Genomic DNA, 13,441 nt, shown 5'->3' with positions numbered 1-13,441 from the left:
GTTTCACGGTTTAGGGCAGTGCAGTGGTAATCGGGCAGTGTGGGGGTCATACTGGGGCTGATGTTTCAGGGTTTAGGGCAGTGCAGTGGTGTTTGGACAGTGTAAGGGTTCGTGCTGGGGCTGGTGTTTTAGGGTTTAGGGCAGTGCAGTGGTGTTGGGGTAGTATAGGTGGTCATGCTGAGGCTAGTGTTTCAGGGTTTAGGGCAGTGCGGTGGTGTTCGGGCAGTGTAGGAGGTTGTGCTGGGGCTGGTGTTTCAGGGTTTAGGGCAGTGCTGAGGTTTTCGGGCAGTGTAGGGGGTCGTGCTCGGGCTGATGTTTCAGGGTTTAGGGCAGTGCAGTGGTTTTCGGGCAGAGTAGGGGGTCGTTCTGGGGGGTGTTTCAGGGTTTAGGGCATTGCAGTGGTGTTCGGGCAGTGTAGGTGGTTCTGCTGGGGCTGGTGTTTCAGGGCTTAAGGCAGAGCAGTGGTGTTCAGGCAGTGTAGGTGGTCGTGCCGGGGGTGGCGTTTCAGGGTTCAGGGTAGTGCAGTTCTGTTCGGGCAGTGTAGGGGTCGTTCTAGGGCTGGTGTTTCAGGGTTTAGGGCAGTGCAGTGGTGTTCGGCAGTGTAGGGGGATGTGCGGGGGTGGTGTTTTAGGGTTTAGGACAGAGCAGTGGTGTTCGGGCAGTGTAGGTGGTCGTGCCGGGGGTGGCGTTTCAGGGTTTAGGGTAGTGCAGTTCTGTTCGGGCAGTGTAGGGGGTCAAGCAGGGGGTGGTGTTTCAGGGTTTAGGGCAGTGCAGTGGTGCTCGGGCAGTGTAGGGGATGTGTGGGGGTGGTGTTTTATGGATTAGGGCAGAGCAGTGGTTTTCGGGCAGTGTTGGGGGATGTGCGGGGGGTAGTGTTTCAGGGTTTAGGGTAGTGCAGTGGTGTTCGGGCAGTGTAGGGGTCGTTCTAGGGCTGGTGTTTCAGGATTTAGGGCAGTGCAGTGGTGTTCGGCAGTGTAGGGGGATGTGTGGGGGTGGTGTTTTATGGTTTAGGGCAGAGCAGTGGTGTTCGGGCAGTGTTGGGGGATGTGCGGGGGTGGTGTTTTAGGGTTTAGGGCAGAGCAGTGGTGTTCAGGCAGTGTAGGTGGTCGTGCCGGGGGTGGCGTTTCAGGGTTCAGGGTAGTGCAGTTCTGTTCGGGCAGTGTAGGGGGTCAATCAGGGGGTGGTGTTTCAGGATTTAGGGCAGTGCAGTGGTGTTCTGGCAGTGTAGGGGGATGTGCGGGGGTTGTGTTTTAGGGTTCAGGGCAGAGCAGTGGTGTTAGGGCAGTGTAGGGGGATGTGCGTGTGGTGTTTTAGGGTTTAGGGCAGAGCAGTGATGTTCGGGCAGTGTAGGGGGTCTTGCTGGGTTTGGTGTATCAGAGTTTAGGGCAGTGGTGTTCGGGCAGTGCAGGGAGTCTTGCTAGGGGTGGTGTTTCAGGGTTTAGGGCAGTGCAGTGGTGTTCAGGCAGTGTAGGGGGTTGTGGTAAGGGTGGTGTTTCACGGTTTAGGGCAGTGCAGTGGTGTTTGGACAGTGTAAGGGTTCGTGCTGGGGCTGGTGTTTTAGGGTTTAGGGCAGTGCAGTGGTGTTGGGGTAGTGTAGGTGGTCATGCTGAGGCTAGTGTTTCAGGGTTTAGGGCAGTGCGGTGGTGTTCGGGCAGTGTAGGAGGTTGTGCTGGGGCTGGTGTTTCAGGGTTTAGGGCAGTGCTGAGGTTTTCGGGCAGTGTAGGGGGTCGTGCTCGGGCTGGTGTTTCAGGGTTTAGGGCAGTGCAGTGGTTTTCGGGCAGAGTAGGGGGTCGTTCTGGGGGGTGTTTCAGGGTTTAGAGCATTGCAGTGGTGTTCGGGCAGTGTAGGTGGTTCTGCTGGGGCTGGTGTTTCAGGGCTTAAGGCAGTGCAGTGGTGTTCGGGCAGTGTAGGGGGTCGTGCTGGGGCTGGTGTGTCAGGGTTTAGGGCAGGGCAGCGGTGTTTGGGCAGTGTAGAGGGTCGTGCTGGGGCTGGTGATTCAGGGTTTAGGGCAGAGCAGTGGTGTTTGGGCAGTGTATGAGGTCATGCAGGGGGTTGTGTTTTAGGGTTTAGGGCAGTGGTGCTCGGGCAGTGTAGGGGGTCGTGCTGGGTGTGGTGTTTTAGGGTTTAGGGCAGTGCATTGGTGTTCGAGCAGTGTAGATGGTCGTGCTGGGGCTGGTGTTTCAGGGTTTAGGGCAGTGCAGTCGTGTTCGAGCAGTGTAGGGGGGCATGCTTTGGGTGGTGTTTCAGGGTTTAGGGCAGTAGAGTGCTGTTCGGGTAGTGTAGAGCTCGTGCTGGGGATGGTGTTTCAGGATTTAGGGCAGAGCAGTGGTGTTCGGGCAGTGTAGGGGGATGTCCAGGGGGTGGAGTTTCAGGATTAAGGGCAGTGCAGTGGTGTTCGGGCAGTGTAGAGGGTTGTGCGGGGGCTGGTGTTTCAGGGTTTAGGGCAGTGTAATGGTGTTCGGGCAGCGTAGAGGGTCATACTGGCGCTGGGGTTTTAGGGTTTAGGGCAGAGCAGTGGTGTTCGGGCAGTGTAGGGGATTGTGCTGGGGTTGGTGTTTCAGGGTTTAGGGCAGAGCAGTGGTGTTCGGACAGTGTAGGAGTCGTGCTGGGGCTGTTGTTTCAGGGTTTAGGGCAGTGAAGTGGTGTTCGGGTAGTGCAGAGGCTCATGCTAGTGCTAGTGTTTCAGGGTTTAGGGCAGACCAGTGGTGTTCAGGTAGTGTAGGAGGTCCTGCCGGGGGGGGGCTGTTTCAGAGTTTAGGGCAGTGCAGTGGTGTTCGGGCAGTGTAGGGGGTCGTGCTGGGGATGGTGTTTTAGGGTTTTGGGTAGTGCATTGGTGATCAGGCAGTGTAGGGGGTCCTGCTGAGGGTGGTGTTTTAGTGTTTAGTGCAGTGCAGTGGTGTTCGAGCAGTGTAGGGGGTTGTGCTGGGGGTGGTGTTTCAGGGTTTAGGGCAGTGCAGTGGTGTTCGGGCAGTGTAGGGGTCGTGCAGTGGGTGGTGTTGCCTGAATTTAGGGCAGTGCAGTGGTGTTTGGGCAGTAGAGGGGGTCGTGAAGGGGGTGGTGTTTCAGTGTTTAGGGCAGTGCAGTGGTGTTCGGGCAGTGTAGGGGGTCTTGCTGGGGCTGGTGTTTCAGGGTTTAGGGCAGTGCAGTAGTGTTTGGGCGGTGTAGGGGGTCGTGTTGGGGCTGGTGTTTCAGGGATGCAGTGGTGTTCGGGCAGTGTAGGTGGTCGTGCTGGGGTTGGTGTTTCAGGGTTCAGAGCAGTGCAGTGGTGTTCGGGCAGTGTAGAGGGTCATGCTGGGGCTGGTGTTTCAGGGTTTAGGGCAGAGCAGTGGTGTTCGGGTAGTATAGTGGGTTGTGCTGGGGGTGATGTTTCAGGGTTTAGGGTAGTGCAGTGGTGTTCGGGCAGTGTAGGGGGTCATGCTGGGGCTGGTGTTTCAGGGTTTAGGGCAGTGCAGTAGTGTTTGGGTGGTGTAGGGGGTCGTGTTGGGGCTGGTGTTTCAGGGATGCAGTGGTGTTCGGGCAGTGTAGGTGGTCGTGCTGGGGTTGGTGTTTCAGGGTTTAGGGCACTGCAGTGGTGTTCGGGCAGTGTAGAGGGTCATGCTGGGGCTGGTGTTTCAGGATTTAGGGCAGTGCAGTGGTGTTTGGGCAGTGTAGGGGGTCATGGTGGGGGTGGTGTTTTAGGGTTTAGGGCAGTGCATTGGTGATCGGGCAGTGTAGGCGGTCCTGCTGGGGGTTGTGTTTCAGGGTTTAGGGCAGTGCAGTGGTGTTCGGGCAGTATAGTGGGTCGTGCAGGGGGTGGTGTTTCAGGGTTTAGTGCAGTGGTGTTCCGTCAGTCAGGGGGTCATGCAGGGGGTGGTGTTTCAGGGTTTAGGGCAGTGCAGTGGTGTTCAGGCAGTGTAGGGGGTTATACAGGGGGTGGTGTTTCAGGGGTTAAGGCAGGGCAGTGGTGGTCAGGCAGTGTAGGGGGTCGTTCAGAGGGTGGTGTTTCAGGGTTTAGGGCAGTGCAGTGGTGTTCGGGCAGTGCAGGGGGTCTTGCTAGGGGTAGTGTTTCAGGGTTTAGGTTAATGTAGTGGTATTCGGGCAGTGCCGGGGGTCTTGCTGGGGGTGGTGTTTCACGGTTCAGGGCAGTGCAGTGATGTTCGGGAAGTGCAGGGGGTCGTGCAGGGGGTGGTGTTTCAGGGTTTAGGGCAGTGCAGTGGTGTTCAGGCAGTGTAGGGGGTCATGCAGGGGGTAGTGTTTCAGGGTCTAAGGCAGTGCAGTGGTGGTCGTGCAGTGTAGGGGGTCGTGCAGAGGGTAGTGTTTCAGGGTTTAGGGCAGTGCAGTGGTGTTCGGGCAGTGCAGGGGGTCTGGCTAGGGGTAGTGTTTCAGGGTTTAGGGTAGTGCAGTGGTGTTCGGGCAGTGCCGGGGGTCTTGCTGGGGGTTGGTGTTTCACGGTTTAGGGCAGTGCAGTTATGTTCGGGCAGTGTAGGGGGTCTTGCTGGGGGGTGGTGTTTCACGGTTTAGGGCAGTGCAGTGGTGTTTGGGCAGTGTAGGGGGTCTTGATGGGGATGGCGTTTCAGGGTTTAGGGCAGTGCAGTGGTGTTCTGGCAGTGTAGGGGTTCGTGCTGTGGCTGGTGTTTCAGGGTTTAGGGCAGTGCAGTGGTTTGCGGGCAGTGTAGGGGGTCGTGCTGGGGCTGGTGTTTCAGGGTTTAGTTCAGTGCAGTGTTTTTTGAGCAGTGTAGGGGTCCGTGCTGGGAGTGGTGTTTCAGGGTTTAGGGCAGTACAGTGATGTTCGGGCAGTGTAGGGGGTCATGCTGTGGCTGGTGTTTCAGGGTTTAGGGCAGTTCAGTGGTGTTTGGGCAGTGTAGGGGGTCGTGCTGGGGCTGGTGTGTTCGGGTTTATGGCAGTGCAGTGGTGTTCGGCCAGTGGGAGGGTGTGCAGGGGGGCTGTTTCAGAGTTTAGGGCAGTGCAGTGGTGTTCGTGCAATGTAAGGGGTCATGCTAAGGCTGGTGTTTCAGGGTTGCAGTGGTGTTCGGGCAGTGTAGGGGGTCGTGCTGGGGGTAGTGTTTCAGGGTTTAGGGCAGATCAGTGTTGTTCAGGCAGTGTAGGGGGTCATGCTGGGGGTGGTGTTTCAGGATTTAGGGAAGTGCAGTGGTGTTCGAGCAGTGTAGGGGGTCGTGCAGGGGGGCTGTTTCAGAGTTTAGGGTAGTGCAGTGGTGTTCGGGCAGTGTAATAGTTTGTGCTGGGGGTGGTGTTTCAGGATTTAGGGCAGTGCAGTGTTGTTCGGGCAGTGTAGGGGGTCGTGCAGGGGGTTGTTTTTCAGGGTTTAGGGCAGTGCAGTGATGTTCGGCCGGTGTAGGGGGTCGTTCAGGGGTCAGTGTTTCAGAGTTTAGGGCTGTTCAGTGGTGTTCGGGCAGTGTAGGGAATCGTGCAGGGGGTGGTGTTTCAGGGTTTAGGGCAGTGCAGTGGTGGTCGGGCATTGTAGGGGGTCGTGCAGTGGGTGATGTTTCAGGGTATAGGGCAGTGCAGTGGTGTTCGTGCGGTGTAGGGGGTCATGCTAGGCGTAGTATTTCAGGGTTTAGGGTAGTATAGTGGTGTTCAGGCAGTGCCGGGCGTTCTTGCTGGGAGGTGGTGTTTCAGGGTTTAGGGCAGTGCAGTGGTGTTCAGGCAGTGTAGGGGGTCATTCTGGGGTGGTGTTTCAGGATTTAGGGCAGTGCAGTGGTGTTCGAGCAGTGTGGGGGGTCATGCTCAGGGTGGTGTTTCAGGGTTTAGGGCAGTGCAGTGGTGTTCGGACATTGGGGGGGTCATGCAGGGGGGGCTGTTTCAGGGTTTAGGGCAATGCAATGGTGGTTGGGCAGTGTAGGGGGTCGTGCAGGGGATGGTGTTTCACCGTATAGGGCAGTGCAGTGGTGGTCGGGCAGTGTAGGGGGTCAGGCAAGGGGTGGTGTTTCAGGGTTTAGGACAGTGTAGGGTATCGTGCAGGGGTGGTGTTTCTTGGTTTAGTGCAGTGCAGTGGTTTTCGGGCAGTGTAGGGGTCGTTCTAGGGCTGGTGTTTCAGGGTTTTGGGCAGTGCAGTGGTGTTCGGCAGTGTAGGGGGATGTGTGGGGGTGGTGTTTTATGGTTTAGGGCAGAGCAGTGGTGTTCGGGCAGTGTAGGTGGTCGTGCCGGGGGTGGCGTTTCAGGGTTTAGGGTAGTGCAGTTCTGTTCGGGCAGTGTAGGGGGTCAAGCAGGGGGTGGTGTTTCAGGGTTTAGGGCAGTGCAGTGGTGCTCGGGCAGTGTAGGGGGTCGTGCTGGGGTTGGTGTTTCAGGGTTTAGGGCAGTGAAGTGGTGTCCGGGTATTGTAGAGGGTCATGCTGGTGCTGGTGTGTCAGGGTTTAGGGCAGACCAGTGGTGTTCGGGTAGTGTAGGGCGTCCTGCCGGGGTTGGTGTTTCAGGATTTAGGGCAGTGCAGTGGTGTTCGGGCAGTGTAGGGGGTCATGCTGGGGGTGGTGTTTTAGGGTTTTGGGTAGTGCATTGGTGATCAGGCAGTGCAGGGCGTCCTGGTGAGGGTGGTGTTTTAGGGTTTAGTGCAGTGCAGTGGTGTTCGAGCAGTGTAGGGGGTTGTGCTGGGTGTGGTGTTTCAGGGTTTATGGCAGTGCAGTGGTGTTCGGGCAGTGTAGGGGTCGGGTAGTGGGTGGTGTTTCCTGAGTTTAGGGCAGTGCAGTGGTGTTCGGGCAGTGTAGGGGGTCGTGCAGGGGGTGGTGTTTCAGTGTTTAGGGCAGTGCAGTGGTGTTTGGGCAGTATAGGGGGTTATGCTGGGGCTGGTGTTTCAGGGTTTAGGGCACTGTAGTAGTGTTTGGGTGGTGTAGGGGGTCATGTTGGGGCTGGTGTTTCAGGGATGCAGTGGTGTTTGGGCAGTGTAGGTGGTCGTGCTGGGGTTGGTGTTTCAGGGTTTAGGGCAGTGCAGTCGTGTTCGGGCAGTGTAGAGGGTCATGCTGGGACTGGTGTTCCCGGGTTTAGGGCAGAGCAGTGGTGTTCGGGCAGTGTAGGGGGTCTTGCTGGGTTTGGTGTTTCAGAGTTTAGGGCAGTAGTGTTCGGGCAGTGCAGGGAGTCTTGCTAGGGGTGGTGTTTCAGGGTTTAGGGCAGTGGTGTTTGGGCAGCGTAGGGGGTCTTGCTGGGGGTGGTGTTTCAGGGTTTAGGGCAGTGCAGTGGTGTTCGGGCAGTGTAGGGGGTCTTGCTGGGGGTGGGGTTTCAGGGTTAAGGGCAGTGCAGTGGTGTTCAGGCAGTGTAGGGGGTTGTGGTGGGGCTGGTGTTTCAGGGTTTAGGGAAGTGCAGTGGTGTTCGGGCAGTGTGGGGGTCGTACTGGGGCTGGTGTTTCAGGGTTTAGGGCAGTGCAGTGGTGTTTGGACAGTGTAAGGGGTCGTGCTGGGGCTGGTGTTTTAGGGTTTAGGGCAGTGCAGTGGTGTTGGGGTAGTGTAGGTGGTCATGCTGAGGCTGGTGTTTCAGGGTTTAGGGCAGTGCGGTGGTGTTCGGGCACTGTAGGGCGTTGTGTTGGGGCTGGTGTGTCAGGGTTTAGGGCAGGACAGCAGTGTTTGGGCTGTGTAGGGGGTCTTGCTGGGGCTGGTGTTTGAGGATTTAGGGCAGTACAGTGGTGTTTGGGCAGTGTAAGAGGTCATGCAGGGGGTTGTGTTTTAGGGTTTAGGGCAGTGCAGTGGTGCTCGGGCAGTGTAGGGGGTCGTGCTGGGTGTGGTGTTTTAGGGTTTAGGGCAGTGCATTGGTGTTCGAGCAGTGTAGATGGTCGTGCTGGGGCTGGTGTTTCAGGGTTTAGGGCAGTGCAGTCGTGTTCGAGCAGAGTAGGGGGGCATGCTTTGGGTGGTGTTTCAGGGTTTAGGGCAGTAGAGTGCTGTTTGGGTAGTGTAGAGGTCGTGCTGGGGCTGGTGTTTCAGGATTTAGGGCAGAGCAGTGGTGTTCGGGCAGTGTAGGGGGATGTGCAGGGGGTGGAGTTTCAGGGTTTAGGGCAGTGCAGTGGTGTTCGGGTAGTGTAGAGGTCGTGCTGGGGCTGGTGTTTCAGGATTTAGGGCAGAGCAGTGGTGTTCGGGCAGTGTAGGGGGATGTGCAGGGGGTGGAGTTTCAGGGTTTAGGGCAGTGCAATGGTGTTCGGGCAGTGTAGGGAGTCATACTGGCGCTGGGGTTTTAGGGTTTAGGGCAGTGCAGTGGTGTTCGGGCAGTGTAGTGGATCGTGCTGGGGCTGGTGTTTCAGGGTTTAGGGCAGTGAAGTGGTGTTCGGGTAGTGCAGAGGGTCATGCTGGTGCTGGTGTTTCATTGTTTAGGGCAGACCAGTGGTGTTCAGGTAGTGTAGGGGGTCCTGCCGGGGTTGGTGTTTCAGGATTTAGGGTTGTGCAGTGGTGTTCGGGCAGTGTAGGGGGTCGTGCTGGGGGTTGTGTTTTAGGGTTTTGGGTATTGCATTGGTGATCAGGCAGTGTAGGGGGTCCTGCTGAGGGTGGTGTTTTAGTGTTTAGTGCAGTGCAGTAGTGTTCGAGCAGTGTAGGGGGTTGTGCTGGGGGTGGTGTTTCAGGGTTTAGGGCAGTGCAGTGGTGTTTGGGCAGTGTAGGGGTCATGCAGTGGGTGTTGTTTCATTTATTTAGGGCAGTGCAGTTGCGTTCGGGCAGTAGAAGGGGTCGTGAAGGGGGTGGTGTTTCAGTGTTTAGGGCAGTGCAGTGGTGTTCGGGCAGTGTAGGGGGTCTTGCTGGGGCTGGTGTTTCAGGGTTTAGGGCAGTGCAGTAGTGTTTGGGCAGTGTAGGGGGTCGTGTTGGGGCTGGTGTTTCAGGGATGCAGTGGTGTTCGGGCAGTGTAGGTGGTCGTGCTAGGGTTGGTGTTTCAGGGTTTAGAGCAGTGCAGTGGTGTTCGGGCAGTGTAGAGGGTCATGCTGGGGCTGGTGTTTCAGGGTTTAGGGCAGAGCAGTGGTGTTCGGGTAGTGTAGGGGGTCCTGCCGGGGGTGGTGTTTCAGGATTTAGGGCAGTGCAGTGGTGTTTGGGCAGTGTAGGGGGTCATGGTGGGGGTGGTGTTTTAGGGTTTTGGGCAGTGCATTGGTGATCGGGCAGTGTAGGGGGTCCTGCTGGGGGTGGTGTATTAGGTTTTAGGGCAGTGCAGTGATGTTCGAGCACTGTAGGGGGTTGTGCTGGGGGTTGTGTTTCAGGGTTTAGGGTAGAGCAGTGGTGTTCGGGCATTGTAGGGGGTCGTGCAGGGGGTGGTGTTTCAGGGTTTAGTACAGTGGTGTTCGGACAGTCAGGGGGTCATGCAAGGGGGTGGTGTTTCAGGGTTTAGGGCAGTGCAGTGGTGTTCAGGCAGTGTAGGGGGTTGTGCTGGGCGTGGTGTTTCAGGGTTAAGGCAGTGCAGTGGTGTTCGGGCAGTGTAGGGGTGGTGTAGTGGGTGGTGTTTCCTGAATTTTGGGCAGTGCAGTGGTGTTCGGGCAGTAGAGGGGGTCTTGCTGGGGGGTGGTGTTTTAGTGTTTAGGGCAGTGCAGTGGTGTTCGGGCAGTGTAGGGGGTCTTGCTGGGGCTCGTGTTTCAGGGTTTAGGGCAGTGCAGTAGTGTTTGGGCGGTGTAGGGGGTCGTGTTGGGGCTGGTGTTTCAGGGATGTAGTGGTGTTCGGGCAGTGTAGGTGGTCGTGCTGGGGTTGGTGTTTCAGGGTTTAGAGCAGTGCAGTGGTGTTCTGGCAGTGTAGAGGGTCATGCTGGGGCTGGTGTTTCAGGGTTTAGGGCAGAGCAGTGGTGTTCGGGTAGTGTAGGGGGTTCTGCCGGGGGTGGTGTTTCAGGATTTAGGGCAGTGCAGTGGTGTTTGGGCAGTGTAGGGGGTCATGGTGGGGATGGTGTTTTAGGGTTTAGGGCAGTGCATTGGTGATCGGGCAGTGTAGGGGGTCCTGCTGGGGTGGTGTATTAGGTTTTAGGGCAGTGCAGTGATGTTCGAGCAGTGTAGGGGGTTGTGCTGGGGGTTGAGTTTCAGGGTTTAGGGTAGTGCAGTGGTGTTCGGACGGTCAGGGGGTCATGCAGGGGGTGGTGTTTCAGGGTTTAAGGCAAGGCAGTGGTGGTCAGGCAGTGTAGGGGGTCGTGCAGAGGGTGGTGTTTTAGGGTTTAGGGCAGTACATTGATGTTCGGGCAGTGTAGGGGGTCTTGCTAGGGGTAGTGTTTCAGGGTTTTGGGTAGTGCAGTGGTGTTCGGGCAGTGCCGGGGGTCTTGCTGGGGGTGGTTTTTCATGGTTTAGGGCAGTGCAGTGATGTTCGGCAGTGTAGGGGGTCTTGCTGGGGGATGGTGTTTCAGGGTTTAGGGCAGTGCAGTGGTGTTTGGGCAGTGTAGGGGTTCGTGCTGGGGCTGGTTTTTCAGGGTTTAGGGCAGTGCAGTGATGTTCGGCAGTGTAGGGGGTCTTGCTGGGGGATGGTGTTTCAGGGTTTAGGGCAGTGCAGTGGTGGTTGGGCATTGTAGGGGTCGTGCTGGGGCTGGTGTGTCTGGGTTTAGGGCAGTGCAGTGGTGTTTTGGCAATATAAGGGGTCATGCTGAGGCTGGTGTTTCAGGGTTGCAGTGGTGTTCGGGCAGTGTAGCGGTCGTGCTGGGGGTAGTCTTTCTGGGTTTAGTGTAGTGCAGTGGTGTTCGTTCATTCTAGGGAGCCATGCTGGGGCTGGTGTTTCAGGATTTAGGGAAGTGCAGTGGTGTTCGAGCAGTGTAGGGGGTCATGCTCGGGGTGGTGTTTCAGAGTATAGGGCCGTGCAGTAGTGTTTGGCCAGTGGGGGGGTCATGCAGGGGGGCTGTTTTAGAGTTTAGGGCAGTGCAGTGGTGTTCGGGCAGTGTAGGGGGTCGTGCTGTGGCTGGTGTTTCAGGGTTTAGGGCAGAGCAGTGGTGTTCAGGGAGTGTAGGGGGTCGTGCTGGGAGTGGTGTTTCAGGATTTAGGGCAGTGCCGTGGTGTTCGGGCAGTGTAGGAGTTCGTGCTGGGGTGGTGTTTCAGGATTTAGGGCAGTGCAGTGTTGTTCGGGCAGTGTAGGGGGTCGTGCAGGGGATTGTTTTTCAGGGTTTAGGACAGTGCAGTGTTGTTCGGCCAGTGTAGGGGGTCGTGCAGGGAGTGGTGTTTCAGAGTTTAGGGCTGTGCAGTGGTGTTCAGGCAGTGTATGGAGTCGCGCAGGGGGTGGTGGTTCAGGGTTTCGGGCAGTGCAGTGGTGTTCAGGCAGTGTAGGGGGTCATGCAGGGGGTGTTGTTTCAGGGTTTAGGGCAGTGCAGTGGTGTTCAGGTAGTGTAGGGGGTCATGCAGGGGGTGGTGTTTCAGGGTTTAGGGCAGTACAGTGGTGGTCGGGCATTGTAGGGGGTCATGAAGTGGGTGATGTTTCAGGGTTTAGGGCAGTGCAGTGGTGTTCGTGCAGTGTAGGGGGTCATGCTAGGGGTAGTATTTCAGGGTTTAGGGTAGTATAGTGGTGTTCAGGCAGTGCCGGGCGTTCTTGCTGGGGGTGGTGTTTCAGGGTTTAGGGCAGTGCAGTGGTGTTCAGGCAGTGTAGGGGGTTGTGATGGGGTGGTGTTTAAGGATTTAGGGCAGTGCAGTGGTGTTTGAGCTGTGTGGGGGTCATGCTCAGGGGGGTGTTTCAGGGTTTAGGGCAGTGCAGTGGTGTTCGGCCAGTGGGGGGGTTATGCAGGGGGGGGTGTTTCAGGGTTTAGGGCAAAGCAGGGGTGGTTGGGCAGTGTAGGGGGTCGTGCAGGGGATTGTGTTTTACCGTTTAGGGCAGTGCAGTGGTGGTCGCGCAGTGTAGGGGGTCATGCAAGGGGTGGTGTTTCAGGGTTTAGGGCAGTGTAGGGTAACATGCAGGGGGGGTGTTTCTTGGTTTAGGGCAGTGCAGTAGTTTTCGGGCAGTGTAAGGGGTCTTGCTGGGGGGTAGTGTTTCACGGTTTAGGGCAGTGCAGTGGTGTTCGGGCAGTGTAGAGGGCGTTCTAGGGCTGGTGTTTCAGGGTTTAGGGCAGTGCAGTGGTGTTCGGCAGTGTAGGTGGTTGTGTGGGAGTTGTGTTTTATGGTTTAGGGCAGAGCAGTGGTGTTCGGGCAGTGTAGGTGGTCGTGCCGGGGGTGTCGTTTCAGGGTTTAAGGTAGTGCAGTTGTGTTCGGGCAGTGTAGGGGGCCAAGCAGGGGGTGGTGTTTCAGGGTTTAGGGCAGTGCAGTGGTGCTCGGGCAGTGTAGCGGGTCGTGCTGGGGTTGGTGTTTCAGGGTTTAGGGCAGTGAAGTGGTGTTCGGGTAGTGTAGAGGGTCATGCTGGTGCTGGTGTTTCAGGGATTAGGGCAGACCAGTGGTGTTCGGGTAGTGTAGGGGGTCCCGCCGGAGTTGGTGTTTCAGGATTTAGGACAGTGCAGTGGTGTTCGGGCAGTGTAGGGGGTCGTGCTGGGGGTGGTGTTTTAGGGTTTTGGGTAGTGCATTGGTGATCGGGCAGTGCAGGGGGTCCTGGTGAGGGTGGTGTTTTAGGGTTTAGTGCAGTGCAGTGGTGTTCGAGCAGTGTAGGGGGTTGTGATGGGGGTGGTGTTTCAGGGTTTAGGGCAGTGCAGTGGTGTTCGGGCAGTGTAGGGGTCGTGCAGTGGGTGGTGTTTCCTGAGTTTAAGGCAGTGCAGTGATGTTTGGGCAGTGTAGGAGGTCGTGCAGGGGGTGGTGTTTCAGTGTTTAGGGCAGTGCAGTGGTGTTCGGGTAGTGTAGGGGGTCATGCTGGGGCTGGTGTTTCAGGGTTTAGGGCAGTGCAGTAGTGTTTGGGCAGTGTAGGGGGTCGTGTTGGGGCTGGTGTTTCAGGGATGCAGTGGTGTTCGGGCAGTGTAGGTGGTCGTGCTGGGGTTGGTGTTTCAGGGTTTAGGGCAGTGTAGTGGTGTTCAGGCAGTGTAGAGGGTCATACTGGGGCTGGTGTTTCAGGGTTTAGGGCAGAGGAGTGGTGTTCGGGTAGTGTAGGGGGTCCTGCCGGGGGTAGTGTTTCAGGATTTAGGGCAGTGCAGTGGTGTTTGGGCAGTGTAGGGGGTCATGGTGGGGGTGGTGTTTTAGGGTTTAGGGCAGTGCATTGCTGATCGGGCAGTATAGGGGGTCCTGCTGGGGGTTGTGTTTCAGGGTTTAGGGCAGTGCAGTGGTGTTCGGGCAGTGTAGGGGGTTGTGCAGGGGGTGGTGTTTCAGCGTTTAGTGCAGTGGTGTTCGGGCAGTCAATGGGTCATGCAGGGGGTGGTGTTTCAGGGTTTAGGGCAGTGCAGTGGTGTTCAGGCAGTGTAGGGGGTCATGCAGGGGGTGGTGTTTCAGGGTCTAAGGCAGTGCAGTGGTGGTCGGGCAGTGTAGGGGGTCGTGCAGAGGGTGGTGTTTCAGGGTTTAGGGCAGTGCAGTGGTGTTCGGGCAGTGCAGGGGGTCTTGCTAGGGGTAGTGTTTCAGGGATTAGGGTAGTGCAGTGGTGTTTGGGCAGTGCCGGGGGACTTGCTGGGGGTTGGTGTTTCACAGTTTAGGGCA

Source organism: Triturus cristatus, chromosome 1_1 (assembly GCF_964204655.1).
Source record: "Triturus cristatus chromosome 1_1, aTriCri1.1, whole genome shotgun sequence".
Taxonomy (NCBI): domain Eukaryota; kingdom Metazoa; phylum Chordata; class Amphibia; order Caudata; family Salamandridae; genus Triturus; species Triturus cristatus.
Note: the sequence above shows the minus strand (reverse complement) of the source record.